Genomic DNA, 27409 nt, shown 5'->3' on the forward strand with positions numbered 1-27409 from the left:
TAATATTCTGTATTCATATTCAGAATATTAGCAATATAACCTCTGACCTAATGGCATCTCTTTTATGTTTTATTTAATATTAATTTTATTGTGAAAATAGAAATATTTAACACTCTAGAAATCTCATCTATTTATCATTAATAACTTCTCAACAATTTCAAAGGCATATTTGTTTGTAATTCATCAAAACAAAAAATAAATAAATATAATGTACAATTTTCACAGATACTTACTATTGGCTCCTGTAAAACTTGTTGGGTGGATGATACACCACTAAATAAAATTAAGGAATGAGAGAGCAATTCCTTGCTGAGCAGTGGAATCCACCCTCTGATACTTCACAAACATGTAATTATATAACAGCTGTTTGACGTTCACCTCAATTTTATAAAATAGGCAGCATGGGCATGGAGAGTTCCCTTATGGAATAGAGGTATAAATCTGTATTTCCTAAGGTATAATCCATAGAAAACAGATACTTACAAAGTTACATTAAGATTATTTTTATTCTGCCCTGCCTGTGTTGCTTAGTGGTTGAGCACTGACCTATGAACCAGGAGTTCAATTCCAGGTCAGGGCAGTTGAGGGCTAGATCCTCAGTGTGGGGCATGCAGGAGGCAGCCAATCAATGATTCTCTCTCATCATTGATATTTCTATCTCTCCTTTCCTCTCTGAAATCAATAAAAGAGTATTATTTTCATTCCATGTAAGCACAGAAAAAAAGCATGTGTTGGTTTGAACATAGTAATGTGGGCTCAAATACAGAAACAAGAGGTAACTGGAGTCCAGTCAATGTCACATTGAGGGGATTGTGCCTGAAAGATCCTGAGTAGATCCCCCCAGAAATTCTGCACAACCCCATTTAGCATGCACTGATATAGAGCTGCAAGAGGCATAAACACGCAAAGGAAAGCAATGAATAAAGTCCGTTTGCTTCTATTAGAGGCAGTAGCGCTGCTCTTAATAAAGCAGAGATGAATGTTATTCCGTCAATGTTCAATTTTCCATTATTATTTAAAGAACAAAACTCCTGTATTAGAGTCCATTTGAGGAAATACTATTGTCATCTTTTTATATATAAAAGCAATTTCAAGTCACTGCTAAATTATATATAAGAAAATATACTATGGAGTTTCAATTTTTCACATGCTCTTGCAAAGGAATAGGAACAGTTCTTACCAATATGTTTGCAATAAATCTCTGTATATTGAGATAGCACCTTTTTCTTGAGGTCATTGTTAAAACACTAAGAGTATAAAGACCCACGCAAATAGTTTTACCCTAATGGTAAAATAATAATCCTCTTATCAAGTTTCCTGAAACTAAGCAAATCTGATTAACTCTTTGTTGTTAATCCTCACCTGAGGCTATTTTTCCATTGCTTTATAAAGAGTGGAAGGGAGAGGGAGAGACACAGAGAAAGAGAAACACGGATGAGAGCTGCCTCCCTCACACGCCCTGGTCCTAGAGCGGATGGAGCCTGCAACGGAGATACACTGAGGTAAGTGCCCTTGACCAGAATGGAACCCAGGACCCTTCAGTCCCCGGGATGACGCTCTACCCACTAAGCCAAACCGGCTCAGTGGAATCTTTATAGAAATTATTTCAAAAGATGGAAAAAACTTCTTTGTTTCAGCTGATAAGAAAAAATAATCTTAAAACCTAGCTTTCCAGAGGTAGTTCGGGTAATACGTCATAAATCCAGAGATGATTCTCGATCTGTTTTTTCCCCCTGGAAATTTAGATCCAGAGGGAGATGTCTCTACGCTGTGGGGTAGTCGTCCGCGCCATGAGACCCCAAGTATTTGGAAAATATTTATGCAGTCCAGTCAGAGCGGTAAATTCCTTGCCAGATAAAAAAAAAAAAAAGGGGTGGGGGGATTTTTACAGACTGGACCAGACCTTCGAGATTTTGTGTCCGGTGATCTTGCAGACAAAAGCACCTGGGTTGAATATAAAAGGAACTTAAAACACCAGAAAGGAGAGAGGTTAAGACTACCACCATGGCTAAAGACAAGGAACTGAAAAACACTTTGCGGGATTTAAATCTCCACACAGTGTGTGAGGAAGCTCCATGCCCCAATATCAGAGAGTGCTGGGGAGGTGGGTAATACGCCACAGCCACGATCATGCTGATGGGCGACACGTGTACAAGAGGTTGCCGGTTTTGTTCCGTTAAGACGCAAGAAATCCGCCTCCCGTAGACGCCAACGAGCCCTGCAATACCGCCAAGGCCATTGCCGAGTGGCGTCTGGATCATGTCGTCCTGACATCGGTGGACCGAGATGATGTGACCGATGGAGGAGCTGAGCACTTTGCAAAGACTGTATCTTACCTAAAGCAAAGGAATCCAAAAATCCTTGTGGAATGCCTCACTCCTGATTTCGGGGGAGATCTTAAAGCAATAGAAAAAGTCGCCCTGTCGGGATTAGATGTATTTGCACATCATGTAGAAACAGTCCCGGAATTACAGAGGAAAGTTCGTGATCCCAGGGCCAATTTCGACCAGTCTCTGCGCGTCCTGAAGCATGCCAAGGAGATTCAGCCTGAAGTTATTTCTAAAACATCTATCATGTTGGGGCTAGGCGAGGATGATGAGCAAGTATATGCAACAATGAAATTACTCCGTGAGGCCGATGTGGATTGTTTGACTTTAGGACAGTATATGCAGCCGACAAAGAGCAGCCTCAAAGTTGAAGAATACATTACTCCTGAAAAGTTCAAATACTGGGAAAGGGTAGGAAATGAACTTGGATTTCATTATACTGCAAGTGGCCCTCTGGTGCGTTCTTCATATAAAGCGGGTGAATTTTTCCTGAAAAATTTAGTGGCTAAAAGAAAAACAAAAGCCTTCTAACACTCAACAAGACACTCCAGATCACAGGAATTTTTAGACCTTGATTCCATTTGCTAACAGGTGGTGGCAGAATGCCTATGTGTCACTGGGTGAACCCTCATTTTTTGTTTTGAGAAAAATGTCAATAAGCTGTGTATATTTAATTATAGAAATGTATTTTCCTTTTAGCATACTTTTTTTTGTCCCAATAGACAATTGCTTGCTGTGATGTAATCATAAAACATCTTTGTAAGAGTTTACTGTTTTACAATATAATTAAAAATACATTGAAAAGTTCTAGAAATCTTAAGCCTCTGTTTTTTGTGCATCAGTGACAGGTTGCATTCTGATAAATTACATACTATGATGAAACAGGCAATTTAGCTTGAGACTCTGATCAGATTACCTATAATTAGATATGTTCTTTACATAACAGTATAACATCATTGGAATGATTTAGAAAGGCTTAAGAGTTTGAGTGTTGATTTTTACATTGGCTATATTGGTAAAATATGTAATGTAGATAGCCAATTCTGTTTGAATTTTAAAATATGTGAACTATTATTTTCAATAAAAATAATGCATAACTTTGAAAAAAACGTTGGCTTTCCATGCTTACTCTCTGCTACACTATTTCTAATCACATTAGTAAGTAGATTTATTAAAATACTGCCAGTACAATGGAAAGGGTGAAAACATAGTCATTTAAGACATCAATATACCACTTAAAGAAATATTGTTTTGAAATTTATATTTTTTATTGGTTAGAGAGAGAAACATTGATTTGTTGGTCCACTTATTTATGCATTTATTGGTTGATTCTGACTCCTAGGATCAAACCCACAACTGTAGCATATTGGGAAGGTGTTCTAACCAATGGAGCTACCTGGCCAAGGCAGAAATGTATATTTTTCTCAGGTATCTTGTAGGTTCTAATCTATGCCTACTTCTAAACTAATGTTAAATCACTTTTTACCAAGTAAAATGTGTGATCTTCTTTATGGAGCAATATATCACACTGGTTAAGAGAACAGTTTGAAAACTCAGACCGGTGGTCAACTTTTAACTTATCACTTACAAGCTGTGTGACTTAGGCAAATTATTTCAACCACTCTAAATTTATTTCCTCATCTCTAAGTGGGCACAATAAGATGTTTATTTAATAGAGTTGATTTGAAAGTTAAAAGCAATAATCTATGCTAAAGAAAACTTAGTACAGTACCTATTCATTTTTGGCTCTTTTTATTAGTACTATTTTTAATTAGACATAGATTTTGGGGGAATGAACATGAATGGCCTTTTTCAGTCAAGTGTGAGTTTGGAATTTTGTTCCATGGCCTACTAGATCTGAAATCTTGGTTAAGTTGTTTAAAAGTTGCTGAGAAGAACCAAAGCAACCAATAAAGAAGAGTGTTTTCAGCAAAGGGTCCTAGAAAATTGGGCGTCCGCATTAAAAAACAAACAGCACCTACCTCACATCATGCACGATAAGTAATTTAAACATTGACTCATCTGTAAAATCTAAAACACTAAAGATTTTAGATAAAAATACAGGAGAATATCTATGTGACTTGGAACTAGACAAAGGTTTCTGAGATCATATAAAATAATTTAAAAAGAAATTGATAAATTACAATTAAAATACTATACTCATCAAAAGATACCACTAAGAAAATACATGGAGCCCTGGCCAGTGTGACTTATGGTTAGATCAGCAGCTGGCTCACTGAAGGGTCCCAGCCAAGGGCATATATCTGGGTTGCAGATTTAATCCCTGGCCCCAGTCAGAGTGCATGCAGGAGGCAAACAATTGATGTGTCACTCTCACATCAATGTTTCGCTCTCTCTCTCCTCCCTCACTCCTTTCCACTCTTTCTAAAAATCGATGGAGGATTAAAAATGGTGGTGGAGTAAGTGAATGCTACACTGACATACGCCCAGGACCAAATTGTAATTACAATTAAAATACAAAAACAAACAAACAAACAAAAAAACCAAACCCACCCCGAATAGTCAGCTAAAGACTGGCTGGAGAGAACCCTGATAACCAAGGATGGAAAGTGGAGACCACATAGAGACTGGTAGGAATGGAAGAGGTGCAAAAGGGCTGAAGTTCCCATGAGATATCGCAGCTGTGGGGGACTGCCACTGAGAACTCTGGTGTCTAATCCCCAAGCTGGCTACCTCCCAGCAGAGAGCACCAGAACTGAGGAAGGTACCCACATAACATCTGGCTGTGAAAAGCAGCAGGGTTGCTATCTGTCAGGTAGAGATGGCTGGAAATGCAGGCAGCTTCTTAAAGGGCCAATGCACAAAATTTCCTGTGCAGCCATTCACCTTGGGTTCAGGCAGAGGGAGGGCAGAGTGGACTGGAGCTGAGTGAGCAAAAGCCAGGGTTGGGGACTCTAGGGTTAGAAGGCAGGATATATGCATAATTCATGGACACACACAATAGGGTGGTGAAGGACTGGGGTGGAAGCCAGGGGTGTGCTAGAAGAGGTTAATGGGGGGAAAAGGGGGACATATGTAAAACTTTTATCAAGAAAGATTTAAAAAATAAAAGTAAATAAAAAAATAAAATCGAGTCTCCCCAAACAATTAAAAAAATGGAATAAATATCCTTGAGTAAGGATTAACAACAACAAAAAGGATAAAGAAAATATATAGAAAAGTCTCAGAATGGGAGAAAGTATCTTTGAAACAAATATCTGATAATGAACAGGTATCAAGAATATAAATGATTCTAATACTTAATAATAAGATATTTAATAACCTGATTTAAAAATGATCCCAAATAGTTGCACATACCTTACATAAAAGAAAATATATGAATGGCCAATAAGGACATAAAAATTGCTCAAATGCATCAGTCACCAGGAAATGAAAATTAAAACCACAATGAGATACAACTATAAATCCTACTGGAGTGACTGATATTAAAAGACCAACCACAACTATTTTGGTAAGTATGTGGAACAATTGCAACTCACAAATATTTTTTGTAGGCATACAAACTGATAAAGTCACTTTGGAGAAATATCTCATAGCAATTTCATTCTTAGGTATTTAAACAAGAATATATTTTTGTAAAAAATATTTCTACAATGATGTTCATAGAAGTTTCATTCATAATAATCTGAAACTGCAAACAGTCTAGGTGTCCATTAACAGGCAGATGATGGACTACTCAACAATGAAAAAAAATACTAATATACTAACAAGATGGATAGATCTCAAAAAAACAAACAAAAAAATTGCTGAGTAGAAGAAGCCTTCAAGGAAAAAGTTCACACCCTAATTCCATTTATAAAAACATATAAATATGCAAAATTAAACTAATCTGAAAAAAATATCAGAACAGTGGCTGCTTTTTGGAGGACAGGTGGGGAATAACTCTCATGGACATGATAGTGATGCCAGGGTTCTGGACCTCAATCACTGTTTGGTTACACAGAAGTGTTTGCATTTGTCAAAACTCAGTGAATAAACTCAATATTTGTGCAGTTCATTTCACTGTATGTATGTATGTCTTACGTCAAAGGGAAAAGAAATGTAAGCATATATTGAATTCTAGTTAATAATATGCATGCTGAGGTATTTGGGGAGAAATATACTGATGTATTTACTTTGAACTACTTAAAAAGAAGATATATTAATGGGTAGATAGAGAAATGAATCGATGGGTAAATACATAGTAAAATAAAAGTCTCGTAATAGGAGTAGCCTGACGGATGAAAGCAGTAGCTCGTGCATATCTCTTAAGGTCACGAAATATAAACCTGATGTAAAATCTCTGTCATCAGTGATGCAGCAGCAAAAGTCCCACTGATAATATCAAACGGAGTCATAAAGTTTTCTGTCGGACTATCAGTGTACATGTATACATTAAAAAATAAATGTATTTTTCATCATCATATACTGTGTTTTTGTCGCTCAAATTAATTTTATTATTTCTTCAAAGTTCTTCACATACGTACACCTTAAGAGATATCAAGTAGGCATAACATGTTCTCAAAAAATTAGGGTTGGCATGCAGAAGAATTTTGAGTCAGAGATTTTGCTGGTTTTGGCACGCACTCACAAAAAGGTTGCCCACCCCTGCCCTACTAGAGTCCGGAATCCATTCAGATTTCCCTGCCTAACTTTTACTACTCATCTCTCCTGTACATAGATGACAATCACTTGCTCAGAGTTTCTTCTAAAGGGTGTTCTTGACCTCTCCTAGTAACAGACTTATTTTTCCCTCACAACACAGAGAGTTAATCAGAAGTAGACTCATGGTGGACATTTAGCCTTCCTCATCCCCCAGCCCCTTTTCCCTGGAAAGGAGAAGGAGTAAGCAAAAATAAAGAGAACAGAAGAATCGCATCAGCCCGAGTGTCATGTATAGTATGTCAAATGCTATGAAAAGTCAAAAAGAGAGAAGAAACCGCCTTTGAATTGTGAGAGTTAACCAAAATTGACCTCAGAGAGATCATTTTTCAGGTAAGTGGTTGGAACATCAGAGGATTGGCCTTATTTCTATTCTGGGCTTATCAGCAGCTCCACTTCTACCAACTTTCCAGCTACCGTTGCTGCAACATGAAGGTCCTACCTTTATTACTTTAGTTTCTCACATTCTTAAGCAGAAAATTGTTACCTCTCAATGTTTCTTATCTTCCTAAGCACAGGCAGTCACAGGCCTACAAAGGCACCGTGAACACAAATGATTCCAAACACACTATCCTTTGTACCGTCACTGCCAGAAACCCCGACTGCGTTTGTTGGCCTTGGAAATCACTCTATTGCTGTTTTCATTTTTCAGGTGTATATATTTTGTCCTTTGCAAGGAGTGAGCTCCAATAGCTTCAATAAGTTACTGAGTCTTATCTTTCTTGCCTGATGCCTTTGAATGCTTCATCCTCAAGGCGAGGTGGGGATGGGGGAGTCACTTGGAGCCAAAGAAAAGGCTTTGGAAATACAAAAATTAACCTAGGGATATTGAACAGCCCTTCCATAAAATCACCTTTTTTTGAGGTAAACAATGATGTTCTGGATCTGAAGGTAAAAGTATGAAGTGCCAGGGACTGGATGTTTGCTTCCTAAATGACTAGCTTCTAAGGCAGCCTCTCTTGTTTTGAATGCCCTACAGAGTCTCATACTCGGTGAAAGAACTTCAGCTGAAATTGGAGTTAGCTAAGTGAATAATGTGCACAGGCAACGAGCAATTTTTGATGCTCAAGCTTATGGTAGGTTGTGGGGAGCATATGAAAGGAAAATGCTGCACGTTCTTTTCCTCAAGTGGTATGTACATGAAGCAATTATGGAATATTTCAAAACACAAAATAAACAAGCATCACTGACTACTGTGGGTCTGGAAGGAAAGGGATTGAGGGGGCTGGAATATGTTTTCTTAGTTCCTCAAGCTTCCTAGAAGAGGGAAAGGACCACTTTAAGAAGTGTTTATGAAAAGTCACCTAGATAATCAGAAAATGAAACAAAAGAGATTTAGGACTGCTCTGGACCCAGAACATAAGTTTGTGTTGTTGTTTTTTTTCCAAATCAAAAGACTTTAACTCTTTGTAATTGCTGCTTTTAGTTTTTAGTTTTTTGTTGTTATTGTTGGTTTTTGGGGGAAAAAAGGAGGTGGGTGGGTGGGGAGGTTTCCTTAACTTTACCAGTGATGAATTCAGTGAGTGATTTTAGAGGAAATATCCATAAGACAAAGCACATTCATAGACATTCTGAATAGTACTTGGAGATGAGAGATGAAAAAGGTGGCATTAAACTTTATTTTTGGTATTATTAGATTAAAACTTTACTACACTTTATCACTAATTGCTACATGATGCAAAGGCTATCCTTAGGATAAGCCATAGATGTGGCTTACTGCTGAGAATCTTTTTCTGAAAAGGGATTTCACATCACACAAAGGGCATAGGATACAGTTAAATTCCAGGTTGATATTGTGAATGAGTTGAGAATCAAGCAAAAGATGGAATGGCTGACATCTCAATGGATCAACTTAGCACATTGAGTAAAAAGGGCTGTCCACTCGCCACAGGACAATTAGACATTGCTACAAAAAAAAAATTATTTTTAACCAAAACCTAACATTTCAGTGGGGCAGTAAAGTTCAATGACTTGCTCATAGAGGCCAAATGAGATTTACAGAATTAAACCTGTAAATGAGAATTGTATTATATTCCATTGTAAAGTGTATTATATTCATACTAACTGCCACATTCACTCTTTATTACCTTGTTTTAGTTGATATTCTGTAGGAGGCTTCATGCCTCATAACATTCTTTGAATATGAAACATAATTTTTTCATATTTGAAAATGTATTTGCATCATAAAATTTATTCAATATATTTTCATCATTATCGGAGGCATTAATATTAGCCATCATATCTGCCCTTATTTTTACATCAACACTTTCTCCTTCAAACTATAAAAACCACAGTCCTCGCAACAGCCTTCTTCAATAGCATTTCACCACATTGTCAATTGCACTTTATTATTGTTTAAATTACCATCTAATTAATGTCTTCAAAACCACTCTCTTACCCTTCATCTATGGATCTTAATTCCTCTTTTCATGTGTTTACTTCAGAGGAAGCAAAATGTGCTAAAACCTACAAAATACCATGAGTAACATGTTTAACCTTTTAAAAAAATACTTATCCTAAATTAACACAGTACAAATCCAAGTTCATCCTTAACTGTCAACCTTATTTAATATCTGAATTGTTTGGCTTCCTATTTCCTCACCTGTGCTTTTTAGTAGACAGTATTTTGTGGGATGGCACTGCCCATGGAGGTCCATGTCACTTAGCATTTGTTCTGAGTGACATTACATGGCTAGTGCTTCCATCAACACTGTGGCCTCTAACACCAAGAGATGTTTTCATGAGCTTAGTTACACTGGTGGGCATCAGCCCGCTTTACAGGAAGGCGGAACACTGGCTTCTGAATCTAGTGTATGAAGAAAATATCCCTAACAATACTCTATTTTGAAACATAAACAGAGGTGACTGAAAGCATGCCTGTATAGTGGGACTTAGTGCTTCAAACCTCTTTCCATAAGCATGAAGTATCACCAGAGAGAATTTGTTTTGGTTTTGCTCCCTCATTTTTCTTTGAGCCTTTAATAATCTTGACCCATCTGAACCTCAGCACACTTCAACATCTATCTTTCCCACTAAATCCAGCTTTTTGAAGTCAGGAACCTAGTCTCTGTATTCACTTTGTATTTCCAGAACATAGCCTCGTTGCTAGTTACAAAGCTAGTATCTCAGTACAGCTATGCAGAATTTCATGGCTGCCAAGTTAGATAAATACACTTCTAAGTAAGGTCTGCTCTGTCTAGCTGGATGTTGTCAGTCAATAATAATAATAATAATAATAATAATAATAATAATAATATTAAAAAATAAATAGAAGTGGAAAACATGTCTGCTTTGAAGGAAATAAGTAAGGAGCTATGCATGGACCCCCCCCGCCCCCCCAAAGACAGGGAGGAAATGAATAAACCAGATTGGAGACTCAGTTTGTCTGACTACAGAAACTATAAGATTATACTCTTGTAGTTTAATAAACAAAAATAAACAATTGTTCCAGGATATGAGAAAGACTAGAACTTTTCACTTGAAATCCCCAGCCTGCTGTCTTTTGCCTACCTCAGGCTGCCTCATTCATTTGACACTTGTTTTAAATTTATCTCAAGGGTCCATATTTGACCCCGGGCAATATAATTCTCATCAAATTTTTTCTGTTAATGCTGTAAATCTCATTTGGCAAGTCACTAAACTTACTTCGATGTGCATTTAATTCTTAGTTTGGGGTAAAAACTGAACTCTTTTGTTCCTTGTCTAGTTCCTCTGCAATCATTGAGCATCTAGAATGTCCTTATCATGATTTGTTAGAGCAATGGTTCCCAACATGGGGCACACACCCCACAGGGGGGCAATTCAATTTTTAAGGGGGGCAATTTGAGAATGAGTTTTAACAGTGAATTTTTTGCATTTCTTATGGTTCTAGGGGCCTCATACAGCATATAAATATATATGGTGATGTATTTATGAATTTCAGTTCTCTATTATATGTTTTGAAACTTTATTAGCTGTTTTTTCATAGCACTTCATATTATTTTTATTTTTGTAAGTTTGTTAGTGATTTCTTCCTCAGTACTTCAACTGTCCTTTTGTTCTTTTATTTTTCTCTTTCATGGATACCATGTTTTTTTGAAGCTTGTTTAGACCAAGTTAACGACTTTTTAGGCTTCCTCCATGTGAATAGGAGTTCAGTTTTTGAATAATAAGAATTATATGTCACAGGGTGGGCATCAGGATTTTAGAGATGCTTAAGTGGGGCATGGCCAAAAAAAAGTTGGGAATCACTGTGTTAGAGGAATGACATGCTTCCATAAAAAGTGGAGATAGCTTGAGGTAATAGTGAAATTTTACAACACAGAAGTGGTTGTAATCTCAGATTATGCAGCACCTCTGCCTGCTTGGACTCTCAGCTCCACCACTTTCTAACCATGAATTTTAGAATGTTACTCAAGCTTCTTGTACCTCAGTTTCTTAATCAATAAAATGGGGATAATAATAACCTAATTCATACAGTTTTCAGAGCATTAAATTATTTCATATTTATAAAATGCTTAAAGGATTACCTGGCATATGATAATCAAGATATATGAGTGTGTTATATAAAAACTATAGTTATAAGATAAACCCCCCCAAAGCTAGAAAGCATGAAGGAAGCCTGTGGCATTAATATCAAGGTTAAATTATTTGCTTGTTTGTTTTATTTTACTTTTTAAATTATTATCTGGGACTTACTTGCTAATGCCCTCTAGTTGATTGACAATATTTTTAAAGAATAATATTTATATTATAGCATTAATATTTTGGTTTCTTGTATAAGGCCATGAATTGCTATGTACATTTCATAATAAAAAGAAATTATCTCATTATTGTGAAGATACACAAAACCATGTCATTTTCCACATCAAACAAAATAACAAATATATTGTCTATTTTGTAAGTGGCATTTATAAGGTTAGTGGTCCAGAGGGTCATGTAACCATGAATGAGGTTAGTGGCCTGAAATACTGACGTACAGGGCATTAATAATTGGGAGTAGACTTGCCAAAATGTGAATTTCTCAGGCAGTTTCACCAGCAACACCATCAGCCATTTGCATTATTAAGTGGAAGTGCAGACCATTGGCAACAAGACTCTGGATCCCAGCCAGCCCAGCGACACTGAAGTCACACTCCCTTCAGCCCTGCTCTGTAGGGTGAGATGCTTATGGATGATAAATGGTAGCAGGACACCAAGGCAGGAGCTGCATTAAGAGGAGCAAACTCAAACTTGGCAGGCAGATGAAATGTGCTAAGCACATACCTAACCCATTATGAAGCCACGAGGCAAAGCTGTGAGACATTGGGGAACAGTGGAGATTGCCAACAGGATTACATGTGACAGAGACTGTATGACATCAGTAACCTATGAGACAAGATGGCCACACACCACATATGACAAAACGCTGGCATGAAAGGTTCTGCTGGGTCTCTTGTCTACCTGGGCACAGTAACAGTGTGTGCAGTTTTAAATAGGCTTATATGACGATAACCAATGTAATACAAGATTAACAAATATAATGATGTGTTGAGTCCCTGTTTGCAGTTTCAAATGCCAATTTCTCTGTTTGATGTTTCGATGGAACTTATTTAGCTAAAGGAAGCCAATGCAATGCCATTTTCCCACATTTTGTCAATCTCTTCATATTCAAAGATAGAGTAAATGCTACCCACCAATTGGATTTTCATGAGGAATGAATGAGATAATGAAAAGAATAAAATCTGTTATGATGTTAGACACATGTAATGTCCTCTGAATTCTTGAAAATCTCCCTTGTCCTGAAATTGGCTACCTCTGAAATTAACATCGCTCCTCCAGCATTGTTTTGATTACGGTTAGCATGGCATACATTTCTGCATCCCTTAATTTTTTACCTATCTGAGTCTTCATATTTAAAGTAGATTTTTCATAGGCATATATATTAGAGTCTCGTTTTTTTATCCACTCTCAGAATCTGTCTTTTAATTGGTCTATTTAGACTATTCACGATTGAAGAAATTATTATCATCGGATTTATATCTACCTAGTTTGTAATTCTTTTCTATCTGTTACATTTGCTCCCATTTTATGCCTTCTCTGATGTTGAACAAGTATTTTATATGAGTCTATTTATCTCCACTTTTAGTGTATCGATTATAATTCTTTATAATTTTTAGTGGTTGCATTACAGTTTATAATACACATTTTAAAAATATATTTTTATTGATTTCAGAGAGGAAGGGAAAGGGAGAGAGAGATAGAAACATCAATGATGAGAGAGAATCATTGATTGGGTGTCTCCTGCAAGCCCCCTACTGGCGATTGAGCCTGCAACCTGGGCATCTGCCCTGACTGGGAATTGAGCCAGTGACTTCCTGGTTCACAGGTTGACATTCAACCACTGAGCAACACCAGCTGGGCTATAGTACACATTTTAAACTAACCTAAATCCACCTTCAAATAACATTTTACAGGTCCATCCATGCTGTTACAAATGGAAGAGTTCTTTGTTATTTTACAGCTGCATAGTATTTCATTGTGTTGAGTTTTTAATCCAATTATTTGCTGATGGGCAGGACGTGGAGAGCATTATGCTAATCGAAATAAGCCAGTCAGAGAAAGGTAAGTATCACATAATTTCACTCATATGTGGTATCTAATGAACAACATAAGCTGATGAACAAAAACAGATTTAGAGACATAGAAGCATTGAACAACTGTTAAACCTCAGAGGGAAGGCAGTAGAGAGTGGGTAGATAGGAAGAGATGAACCTGTATGCTTATATGCATACCCCATAGACATAGACCATAGGGTGGTGAAGGCGTGGGGTGGTGGGCAGGGTGGGCTGGAAGAGGTCAAGGGGGGAAAAGGGACATATGTAATACTTTCAACAATAAAGATTAAAAAAAATTACACTTCACATGTGGTACAGGTGATTTAAAGCGGAGGAATCTTAATTCTTTTCATCTCTTATGGCATTAATGTCATTCACTTTATCTATAAGCTATAATCATCTAATCCATTGTTACTATTACTACTTTAAATGGTTACATTGTAGGTCAATTAAGAATAGGAAAACTAAAAGATTCTATTTTGCCTTATCTATTCCTTCTCTAGTGCTTTTGTTCTATATGTAGATTCAAATTTCTGATGTACAATATTTTCCTCCTGCATGAAGAAATTTCTTTAAATATATATATATATATATATATATATATATATATATATATATAAAATCAATATATGTATTATTGATTTCAGAGAGGAAGGAAGAGGGAGAGAGAGATAGAAACATCAATGATGAGAGAGAATCATTGATCAGCTGCCTCCTGCTCAACCCCTACTGGGGATTGACCATGCAACCTGGGCATGTGCCCTTGACCAGAATTGAACCTGGGACCCTTCAGTCTGCAGGCCAATGCTCTGTCCACTGAGCCAAACCGACTAGGGCAGTGGTTCTCAACCTTCCTAATGCCGCGACCCTTTCATACAGTTGCTCATGTTGTGGTGACCCCCAACCATAAAATTATTTTCGTTGCTACTTCATAACTGTAATTTTGCTACTGTTATGAATCGTAATGTAAATATCTGATATGCAGGATGTATTTTCATTGTTACAAATTGAACATAATTAAAGCATAGTGATTAATCACAAAAACAATATGTAATTATATGTGTGTTTTCCGATGGTCTTAGGCGACTCCTGAGAAAGGGTTGTTCGACCCCCAAAGGGGTCGTGACCCACAGGTTGAGAACCGCTGGACTAGGGTATGATGAGCTTCTTTTAACATTTCTTGCAAATTAAATCTGTTGAAAATGAATTCCCTCAGGTTTTGTGTTAGAAAATCTTTAATTCTTTCACTTTGAACAGTACTTTTACTGGATATATAATTCTAGATGGATGGATTTCTTTTCCTTTTTCAGCACTTTATAAATATTCCACTCCACTCTCTTCCTGCTTGCATGGTTTTGATAAGTCCTGTATAATTTTTACCCTTGTTCCTTTATAGGCATGTTGTTTTCCTCTGGTTTCTCTTTTGTTCAAGAGAATTTTCTTTTCAGTGGGGGAAGTTTCTATTGACCTGTCTTCAGGCTCATTGATTCTTTCTTTGACTGTGTCAAGTCTATTAATGAGACCATCAAAGATATTCATTTATCTTCAGTGGTTAGGATTTCTAGCATTTCCTTATTTTAAAATATGTGTTTTTGTTTTTATTTTACTTTAGAGGGAGAGCTATAGAGAGATAGAAACATTGATGAGAGAGAGACATCTATTGGCTGCTTCCTGCATTCCCTTTACTGGGGATCAAGCCTGCAACCTGAGCATGTGATGTAACCAGGAATTGAACTGGGGACCTCTTGGTTCATGAGTCAAAGCTCAATGACTTAGCCACGCCGTCCTCAATTCTTTGAGGTTAGGAATCACAGATGGTGTATAATTAAAAGCACGTGCGTCGAAGTGCTTTTAATCACATACCTTACATGGAAATTCAACTTGACCACAAACTATCCAGATGTTTCTGGGAAAGGTACTGAGTATCCCTGTCCTCTACACAATTGATATAATAAAAATACCTAACTTAAGAGTGATTATAAAGATTAACTGAAGTAATACATGTGTCCTCCAAGGTTATAAAACTATATAATATTATTAAGAATGATCAGAACCAATACCCACTATGTATTTATCATGTCATACAATAACCTAGAAATTTTATGCAATTTATTTCATGATTATGATCCTTGAAACTGATGTACAAGATCACATTGTTGTATTTTTAACTGCATAATTCCAAAAAGCTATAAAAATTGTTTTTTAAGAGTCATTTTACATCAAAGCTTGACCTGATCTAAATTTATTTGGGGGCAAAAATTGACCTGAAGTGACATGAGTCTCTATGCCATCTGTCTCTTGTGTCACAACAAATAATGTAATTGTTATTATATTAGTGCAGCCCAATCTCCTTAGTGGTGATTTTTATGCAACATATTTATTCCAAAATCCTGAAATGGAATTCTGAAATACACCTGGCTTCAAAGTGATATGGCCCTGTGTGAGTATTTACTTTTCCCTCTGAACTTTACCCACTAGCTTTATGCTTTGCTGATTAAGGTAATTAGTAGAGATTCGCAGAGCTCAAAATGAGAAATCGAGATATCTATATTAGGAAATGACAAACTAAACAAATCCAAAAGTTGGAGAAAAGGGCTTGAGAGAAAAAGGTTAGAGTTGTTGAGAGAAGATGAATTTTGGAGGAAGCAGTTGTAGGATGAATAGGAGTTTGGTCAGACAGCCACGTAAATGACATTTTTTTTGGAACTCCTAGGTGTTACACTATGCAGGAACTTCAGTATTGACCTATGCTGTTTGAAAGCTTTGGTGAAGATCAATTTCTGCTTTTAGTTCTTTTTCTTCCTTTCATTTTTTAAATGGAACTGAACTTAACTTAGCCAAGTTTTATTTGGCTTACTCTTCAGGCTATAATCTTCTTGAACACCTAGGACAATCAATCTCTCACACACAACTGAAGCTTAATAAATGTCTTTGAATTAAATTATAATAATCCTTTTAGCATGAATGTTTTGTGGAAATATTTAGTAAAAAAACAGTACATGATATACAGAAGGAGCAGAAAGTTTTGCAACTTTGCTTCAAGCTCTTTATTTGCTATTAATAACTATATAATAGAAGGGGATTTTGTTTGCTTACTAGGTCTCAAGTGCAGAGAATTAGGTTAACCAGTCCTAACAGTTGATGGCACATAATTATGATAAATATTCTGAAGTTATTTATTTTCCCCTTTTATTCCTGACCCCCTATTTCATCAAACTTCTCCCTACCTCACACTCTATTATGCTTAAAATGTATCCGAAGTTATGTCTGTAATATTTGTAATAGTGTTGTGTATTTATCTGTGTGTGTTTTTACATTTATTTATATGAGTAGTATTGTGACACAGGCTACATTTTCGTTGTGTTTTTTCTTTTCTTTATCATATTATTTTTAAGATTATCCATGTGGTTGTATGTAGGTGTTGGGCATTAGGATTAAAAAAAATCTACATTAGTTTTTTATTAATTTATTCATCCAAAACTATGCATTAGTATCAAGGCACAATAATGACATAGTTTTTGGCCTCTGGAAATAGAGGACTAAATAACTATATATGAAAATTTTTTAATTTAAAAAAATATATTTTATTGATTTCAGAGATGGAAGGGAGAGGGAGAGAGAGATAGAAACATCCATGATGAGAAAAAATCATTGATCGGCTGCCTCCTATATGCCCCATACTGGGGATCAAGCCCACTACCCAGAATTGAACCGGGACCTCCTGGTTTATAGGTCGACGCTCAACCACTGAGCCATGCCAACTAGGCAATTTTTAATTTTTTTTTTTTTTACTAATTTCAATTTCACTAAAGGGTTAGAAGCTGTTGATAAAATGGTTTCTTTTCCCTCTTATGATATAAGAAAATATTCCCCACAAAATACAGGTTGCTGTTTCTTTGTGACTTTTTAAATATAGGATTTTTTATAGCTATGTTTTGTTGTATACCCAATGCTATATAGTAGTCTTATAAATGCTTTTTCCCAGTGATAACCTTTGCCTCATAAAGATTAGTTCAGTTTACACTCCTGTCAACAGTGTACAAGTGTTCCCAGCTTCCCACATCCTCAACAATCTTGAAGTTTCCTCACCTGTCTAGTTTTTGCCAGTCCATCTATATGTATAAAAGCCTAAGCGACCGTCTGACCATCCAACCAGTAGCTATGACGTGCAATGACCTCCAGGGGGCAGATGCCCCAACCAGTAGCTATGACACACACTGACCACCAAGGGGTCAGTGCAGGAGCTGCCAAGCTGCGGTGACTTGGCAGCTGAAGTTCTTGGGTACTGCACCTGGAACCAGAGAGGAGGGAGCCTGATTCCAGGGTGCTTCACCCAAGTACCACCCTCTTGTAATCCAGGACCCCTTGGGGGATGTCAGAGAGCTGGTTTTAGCCCCATCCCCACTGGCCAGGCCAAGCGACCCCACCAGTGCACAAATCTGTGCACTGGGCCTCTAGTTGGATATAAAATGCTATCTTTTTGTTTTAATTTGCATTTCTTCCTAGTTGTCAGTGAGTTTAAACATCTTTTATAATAAACTCATTATCAATTTGGGTTTCTCTTTCTGCATCTTTTCTTTCCTAAATATTTGGTCCATTTTCTCTTGGAGTTCTTAACATTGTTATGGATTTGAAGACATCCCTAGTATATTATAGATAATAATCCCCTTCATCAATTTCAGATGCTAAATATATCTTCTCTTGAGCTGTCATTTTCTTCTTAGCTTTGTATATTATGTTCTTCATTGAACACAATATATTAATTTCCTTGTTTATGCCTTGTATTTTTGGTTTGTACTTTTTAAGTCATGTTTAAATCATACTTTTGAAACCTCAAATCAAAAAGATGGTTGGCTAGTTACTTAATGATTCTAGTTGTGGTGCTTTCATTTGGAAAATCTAAATTTAGCCTATGTGTTTGGCTTTTTTCAAAGTTGATTTCTAGAAAAAAATCTACATAATTTTATAATTAATCAGAACTGAGAATGTAGTTAAATAAAATAATGTATGTAAAGTATCTCTAATCCTTGTCCCTCAGGAGGCATATACTAAATAATAGTTGTTATTATTACTATGAGAAGATGTATTAGCAAGAAAGAGCTTAAAAAAAGGACAATGTGGGCTCATAAAAATTTATGGGTTTGATTTAGAGGTGGACATTTAATTTTTGTTTTATCTTGTACAATTAAACATGGAATATATTTATTTTCTCTTTTAAAGACGTCTAAGTAAAGGATGCCACAAAATACAAATGGCATCACTACAGAGCCAACTATTTAACAATAACTAGATTGACAGCGCAGTGGTGATTTTACATTCTCAATAAGCAGATAAAAAGATTCAAGGAGTTTGGTGTTTATAAAAGCGTTGATACAAAAGAGTTGGTGGGCAATCTGACTTTTACCAGCCATTTCTACTTATCTGATAGAAGACTTTGGAATCTCCATGGCTTTGAATGATGACGATTTTAAAATATTTTATTTTATTTTTGCCAGAAATGTCCTGGGGAGGTGTAAGGAGGGCCACATATAAATGACTGTCTTATTTATAGGAAGAACATTTTTCTCAGTGGGATACAGAAAGTGTAACTCTTGAATTTTTATACACAGGCCATAAACGTAAAGTATTCTCAATCCTAGCCTCTTCGTTATTCCTTAAACTATAATTGATTCTACCTAGCAGATAACCTACTTTCCTGAAGAGAGACATATACTCCTTTGGTCTGCTTTGTCTGTATTACTCATTTAACAGGCTAGTATTTACTGGCAGGAATCATGGGCTCTCACTCATTCTATTCACCAAAATACCTAATGTTTCACCTTATAGCCAATAGGTATTTAAAAATGTTTGCTGACTTTTGGATGATCTAAGCTCTACTGTGGTAGTAGTCTAACTGTGGTCAAGGTCATGTTATCACAGGGATGTTAGTAACACCAGAGAACTGTGAGTTCCAAGATCTAGTGAACAAAACCCTAGTGCCTTATTTGGATTCCTGCAATGAAAACGAAGTCTTGTTTTATGCTTTTTGTTTGTTTGTTTTTTCTTTTCTCTGCACTTCTATCCACATGTACCTACTTGCACCTTGTGATGCTACAAGTGTGTTTTATCCCCTAAACTTCTACATGTGATGGGTGGTTTACAAGGCCTGGGGAGATGCACTGAACAAAACTCCCTGAAGTGTTATTGGCAGTCAGCTCTTCCCATTTCCCAGATCAGTCTGCCCTTCCCATCAAATCTACAGCTGCTGACTGCAGGGCCTGTCACCAGCACCAGTTCTGCCTCTTCATCACACAGTCAGCATGACTTTTCTGCTCAATCAAACTTACCCCAATTCGAAAATGTTCCATTGGAGTGGTCTGGCTGCTGCCGCTGCTATTTCCCAGCTATTAACATAGACATTACAGCGCTCCAACCACTCAAGGACTGCAGCAACACAGCCATCCTGGACGGCAGCCACTTCAGGGAGAGCTCAGACAGATGGCTGTTTGCAGAGGGCAGGGAATTTAACAGCAGTGCCTCTCCACACTGTGATGATGAATTTCCACCTCAAAGGAAGTAATGGGCATTAATCCCCTTGAGATTTCACGATACTCATTCTATGTCTTTCTACCCATATCCCATTTCTCACCCTTGCAAACAGCTGCAGATGCCAGCATTTCAGATGCCTGAGAAGAGGGAGTTCCTATGATTACCAACAAAGTATTGTATATATCCTGGGAGAAGGACTTTTCCAAGGAGACCCCCAGCTCCTGCAGACAGCAGGTGTGTGAGTCTACGAGTCTTAGTTTTGTCATCTGTAAAATGGAGATGATAATATTTAAACCACCAAGTTTTGGGGAGAACTAAATGAGGTGTATCTGTGAAGAGTATTCCTGGCCCTCAATAGGTGCTTGATAAATGTGAGCTGCAGCAGGGAGCCACAATGTGACAAGGCATATTGCCTCTTTCCTTCCTTTCTTTTCTTCCTTTTTCCTTCCTTCCTTCCTTCCTTCCTTCCTTCCTTCCTTCCTTCCTTCCTTCCTTCCTTCCTTCCTTCCTTCCTTTTCTTCTTCTTTCCTTTCCCCCCTTTTTCTCTTTATCTTCAATGACTCCTTCTTCCAGGAATTTCTGGGTGTAATTTTCCAGTAATTCTTAAAGTATCAGATACAGCTTCTTTTTAGTTTTTTTTTCTTCTTCTTAAGTAAAATCATACTTAAGTATTCCATATGCAGAGAGAAGAACCCAAGTCTTAAATTTACAGTTTAATGAACTTTGAAAGTGAACAAGCCTGTGTACCAATAGCCGGATCTAAAGGAGACTGCTACCAGCATCTTCAGAGCCCCTTTCATCCCCTTCCAAGTCCTGTAAGATTTTGAAGGAAAGTAGGGAGCCAGAATATACTTAGCAGATTCAAAGGATCTTGAGAAACTTTGTACCAGGGCCAAATGATATATATTGTACACAAATGAATGTTCTTCCAGAAGAAGAACTCTAGAGCCACAATTTCCCCAACCTGTGCCTACCTCTGCCTCAGTGCTCATGAATGGCAGTGTTTCAACAATTGACCCCAGGACTTCCACCACAGATTTCTTTTCTGACTTTCCAGAGTCAACATTATTGTCTTTGTTTAAAAGATGACTCTCTCCCTTACATCTTTCTACAAGCTATTTCATAAATTGTCTCAGTAATGCAGGATTCATCCTTCAAGAGGCAAGATAATTCCCCACTGGCTAAAGCTGTTGGCCTAATGGCATTCATTAGACATGGATTCTGATGTGACACTGTTAAATGATTCAGAAAAATTAAAAATCTCTAATGATCAGGACTTACTTGTGAAGACAACCATAGACTTGTATTTTGTGTAAATTCTTATTGGTGTAATCCTAATCTTTCAGTCCAATTTAAGGTATAATCAATAAGAGTGATTTGTACTTATTACTACAGTGCATACATAATTACCAGTATGTTTTCAAATAAAGGTACTTCAGAAGATAAGTCTGAGTGTTCTAAAATTATCATGTCAATTGTTTACATGTAATTGAAGATTTAGTGTTTAAAATTACATATTACTTTAATATTCATGCTATATTTTTGATATTCCAAAAAATCATTTTTCCCTTTATGAGGATAAATATACTTAAATTTACAATAAATTCCCTGACTTATTACAATTTGTATATTACTTATATTTCTTATTTAATTGACCTTAAGATAATAAAAATATGGGAACTTTATGTTATTAGAAGAGAAACATAAGAAGGCAGAAAAATGGAAATAAATACTAGCCATTTTTTAATGAAGGGTTCTTAAAATGTAATCTCATATAAGTAGAGTAGACTCTTGCAGGAATTAGGGGTGCTAACTTCACACACAATAAAACATCTGAGTATAACTTTTGACTCCCCAAAAACTTAATCACTAATAGCTCGCTGTTGACTGAAGCCTTACCTATCGATAATATAAACAGTAGATTAACATATATTTTGTATGTTACTCTTATAACAAAGTAAACTAGGAAAAATAAAATCATAAGGAAAATAAAACACATCTTAATATTTGACTGTATTTATTAATACTGTAAGTTTACATCATCTGGTTACAAGATGAATTATCTATCTGTTAATACCTACATCAATACCTACAAACACTTTAGACCTTATATGTATTTCTAACATTAGACACAAAAATGAAAATATTATTTGTAAAAAAATCACTTATTTACTAATACAGGTATAACAATTCATGCATTGATAACTAAGAAGCAGCAAACTCATTATGGTACCCTGGTATAATTGATACAATTACTTCATGGTATAAGAAAATTTCCAAATGTTTTTCCAACATATTTACTGAAAAAAATCCAAATATAAGTGGACCCACACAGTTCAAACCCATGTTATACAATGGTCAACTGTATGTAAAAAATAATCTGTTAAAAATCATAAAAGTCCCAATGTCCTCATTTTGTTAGCAGTGAAATGACACCAGATAATAGACTTTGGTCCTTGAGTTTGACTAAGAAAATAATTCAGAGCCAAGGAACTCAAATACAAGCAGAATTTCATTTAGAATGTCACAGGGTAGAAGAAGAAAGCCATGGAAGAATTGAGCCAGCTAGGCTGCATGGACTCAGGAAACAAGTTATAGAGGTTAAAGAAGGACCCCTGGGGCTTAGGAGAAAGAAAGGCAAAGAAAATGTGCCTGGAGGAAGGAGAGGGGAAAAGCCTGGGCATGCTAAAGAGAGAGAGCAAGGGTGCCCAGGGAAAGAAGGGGCTGGGGAAAGGTCTGCTTGTGCTCTAGAGCTAGTGCACACTGGGTCCTTCATCTTAAGGGCTTTTATCTGGTTTCCAGAAGTGGGGATTTTAGGGGAGGTCTTAGGGGACGGTCTTAATAGAATATTCATCAGCTTTCCGGGTTTGTCCTTGTAGTCTCCACTGATTGGATGGCAGGAGGGGAGGAGGTCATTAGTTATTGCATCTGGTCCGGATGTGAACTGTGGCATTGCTTTGTCTTGTTTTGCTGCTTCCCTGGGCCTGGTGCTGAAACACAACTTAGTCTTAGATGTTATCTTTAGTTTGACCAAAACTCTGTCTCTGTGGTCAACTTTGTTCATAAGATTGTTTGATGCAATCCATAAATTCATTGTCCTGAGGGCTTAATGTTTAAGGGAGAGGTTGTGTAAGAGTTTGTATGGGAATAATATTAGGCTATTCTCTGGCCCCCTATAAGGGGTCTACCACATGACTAGCTATATGAAAGATCAGGGGGTTTAGGTGAATGAAGGTCAACCTGAGGGTGAGATCCCACCTTATAATACTTGTGTTCTCAATTTTGTGAGTTTCTAGGCACCTAGGGCTTTCCCTAGGGTGGAAAACCCTAGGTGCCTAGCAACTCACAAAATTGTACCTGCCTGGCCTATTGCTCTTACTCTACTTAGGTCTCTCTGACTGCCTACTATATCAGTTTCTGTACTTCAACTTTTAAAATTCAAATGTACCTGTATTCCTTCGCACTTTGCAATTCTAGGATTTTCTGGGTTTGTTTTATGTGACAATAACAAACATGTTAACTTTCAGGTAAGTCCCAAAGCAAACTGAATAAACAAAAGGAGCTGCTTTATTGGGGTTGAGAAGAGACCTCAGGGTTCCCCACCAGGGGAACCTGACCACCAGGGAGTACTTGACATTAAAAGGAGACTTACTCAAAATGGAAATCAACCAAGTATTCATCAAGAAACCTAGAGAGATAATGGGGCATCAGAAATTCCCTAAAGGTGCCGAGGCCCCCCACCACCTACTGGTCATGTGCATAACACCATGCAAGATCCTGGAGAGGGGAGAGGAAGCAGCCCAGAAGCCTCCTCTCAGACTTGAACCACCAAATCCACATCAAGATTCTCACTCTTACATCTGACCTCAGGCATTGCTCCTGAAACAGTGTTCAAGGGCCTCTCACAGGGAGCTGGGCATTGCCCTTTCCAGAAATTCCTTCACCTGGACACATGTGTTTGCCAGTGACTGAAACACAACTCAAACTCCCTCATGCAAAAAGGGTAATGCATTATTTCTTATAACTAAAGTCAAGAGCAGAACTGGACTGCAAGACAATGAGCCACAAACGTGATGCCCTCTGAAGCTCTCTCTTCTCCATACTTTTCTTTCTTTTCCTCTCTGTCTCCATTTCTCTTGATTCACTTTTCTTTTCTATATTGAGACTTATTTTCTCAGGTCTGTTTCATTTTTTGTTTTTGTTTTTTCACAAGGCTAGAACCATGGGGGCTGGAAGTTCCCAGGTATGCATCTTCAAATGAATGCTTTCTTCTCTTAGTTCTATTACACTGCCTTCAAGATTATTGCATTTTGTAGAATAAAAATTTAAAAAATATATAAATATTTTGGAAATAAAACAATTTCTATCTTATTGCTTTCTCAGAAGAGATATGAAAAACAAAATAAACAATCTTTCTTTTACTAATACCATCATTTCATTAAACAGAGGGATGTTTTAAATTGAAAAAGGGAGAGTTATACAATCTCAAAATAAAGGAAAGTTCTTTAAATTGAAAGTATTTAGCTTTATGAAAACTTTATTACATTGCTCTTATGTTCTCCATTTCACCCATGAATTCATTATCATTGACCAGCACCAATCCTTGGAAATTATTTTTCAAAGATACAGAGAGACACAAGACAACTGTTGCAGGGACCTGTAGTGTGAATATATTTCTCTCTCCACACAATCTTGTTTTTAGTTTCTCATCTTTCACACTGCCCACTCTTCTCAACTCAATTATTTTACCAGAGACCAAAGCAAAAAGATAGGTTCATTGAATGCAAGAAATCAAGGGGAAAGGCGAGAAAGGAAAAACTACTGGGTAAAGATATACTCTTTGGTAAAGTCATTTATGGGAAAGGTGTGAAGCTTGAAAGGGATCAAGATATGACACCTCACAATAAGCCACATTGACATCAGACTTATTTTGAGCTGAAAACATTTGAGTTCCCAAAACGCTTTATCTGTCTAAAAGCAGAGCCTACCAAAAGAGCTCAATTGTCATAACCCCCCTGTTCTAAAGCAGATCATAGAATAGCAGGTGCTGGAAGGACTCTCTGACCTCCCCTCTTCCCTGAAGCAGGTCAGAAGACCCCAATGGGAGAATCTCTCTGATAACCACAGGAAAGGGGTGTCCTATCCCCAGAGGAATCAGAAAGAACAGGCCTTGCAGTTTACCCCAGTTTACTTTTCACTTATACTCTTTGTCCTGTAGTGGTTTTCCACTCTTTGTCAAATCTAGAATAAAAATGCGCAGACTTAACTGTTTCATTGGGTCTTTAATTTCCGTATGAAGGCTCCTGTATAAAACTTGCATTTCATATATTTGTATGCTTTTCTCCTATTAATCTGTCTTTGTCATCCCCTCTGGACTATACTTTTAAATCTTTTCCTTTCTTTGAATCTGCTGCAAAACATAAAAACAGAGACTACACCACTAAATGTTTGCTTTTAGCACCTATTCAAGGTTACAATATTAATTTTGAGTTTCAAATATTCATGTAAGAATGAGCATGATAATTTGCTGGTATTGTTTTCTAATTGCATGTTACCCATCCCTTCCCAATATTCATAATAATGAAGTCTTGAAACTAAGTTTGTCTCCACCACTAAAGAGCAAACTGCTACACTGAAATATTCAGTTATTCATCAACAAGCCAAACTTTCAAATTAGCATTTGCATTAGTGAATAACTCTGATATAATATAAAATTAACCCTTTACAAATTTATACAGGCTACCTCAAACTCTTACTGTAATAGAGTTCTTTATGAAAATACACCTAATTACATCTTTGAGGGAGAGTGGTACATCATGACCTAGACATCAATGTTCTAAAAATTAGGTAAAATTGTATTTTCTAACAGGAAAAAAAAAATTAAAAGTAAAAAAAAACACCCAAAAAACAAAAAACAAAAACAAAAACAAAAAACGAACAACACTAAAATGATATAAATAATTTCAGTCTTCAACAATATCTGATAGAAATTTCCATCAATTACTTGAAGTCATTTTGGGTAGAAAAAAAAAGTATTTTCCAAGGCAATGCAGCCTTTACTCAAACCTGGAGTTAAAATTTTTCTCTTTAAAAAAATTCCATCATATTCATTTCACTTCCCTGAGCATTTATTACAGAGACTCAATTAACAGTAAAGTTAATTACAAACTATAAAATTGCTAATTGAGACAAATTACACATGATGGCTTTGTAATTTGGGCAAATGACAGGTTGAAATGGATGTCTGACCTACAAACTTATGTTATCCATGATAGTTGTCTTTTTAACAAAAATTTCAAAAAGACATGTTAAAATACATGAGCAGAAGCTACTATAATATATTACAGCACAAAATTTAGTAACAAGTCTCCAATCTAGACTTTGTTACTTTAAATTTTAGAAGTCATTGAACTTTGTTAAACTCATCATACAATCTTGTGATATATAGAGTCAAGATATATTGTCCGAATGGTTTCTATCATGTTTGCTATTGACCTCTTATTATTATAGTAACAGTCAGCCATTTGTTCTAGCGCAGACCTATCTATGCTAGCAGTTTAAATTAAGTGGTAAGAGAAGATAAAGCTCTTTGGAGTCTTTTTCTTGGTGAACACTAACTTCTCTCATTCTCCAAGTATGAAATGACACAAATTCATTGCAGAAAGTCTAATGGATAAGAAGAAAAACAAAAAATCACTGGTAATTCTACCACCCAGAGATACTCACTTGAAGAGATTGGTGCTTCTCTGTCTACCTTTTTTTTTTTTAAGTTCTGATAACCCATTATCATGGGAACAACCTCTGTCTACCTTTTTTATTTGCATATTTGGCAAGGGGGGGCTGAGGAGACACCTGCAATAATGTCAACATTGAAAATTTTTAATAAAGATAAATAAATAAACATAAAGTGTTTACTTGCAACAAAATCCTATCATACCATACATAGAATTTAATAATTACTTCCATAATATTTAGACATATTGGGAACACAATTCTTTGCCTAAATTCAACAATACATTTTTTTATTACTGCTCATATTTGGTGTTATTGAATACATGTAAAGCTTACATTAAATAAATTTGTATGCATTTCCTTTGTTAAACATTATATATATATATATATATATATATATATATATTTCAGAGAGAAAGAAAGAGGAAGAGAGAGATAGAAACATCAATGATGAGAGAGAATCATTGATCAGCTGCCTCCTGCATGGCCCTTACTGGGAATCGAGCCCACAACCTGGACATGTGCTCTGACTGGAAATTGAACTGTGATCTCATGGTTCATAGGTTGAAACTCAACCACTGAGCC

General features: G+C 36.5%; 1 protein-coding gene and 1 pseudogene across 6 annotated transcripts in view; one reads left to right on the top strand and one right to left on the bottom strand.

The window, feature by feature from the left end:
- Positions 1-27409, bottom strand: part of NLGN1 (neuroligin 1) — an 835296-nt gene that overhangs the window by 236552 nt on the left and 571335 nt on the right. The window lies entirely within an intron of this gene.
- On the top strand, positions 1758-2858 carry LOC139004450 (lipoyl synthase, mitochondrial pseudogene; annotated as a pseudogene).

Source organism: Myotis yumanensis, unplaced genomic scaffold, assembly GCF_028538775.1.
Source record: "Myotis yumanensis isolate MYYU_CA2020_CCGP unplaced genomic scaffold, mMyoYum1.0.hap1 SCAF_2, whole genome shotgun sequence".
Lineage (NCBI taxonomy): Eukaryota > Metazoa > Chordata > Mammalia > Chiroptera > Vespertilionidae > Myotis > Myotis yumanensis.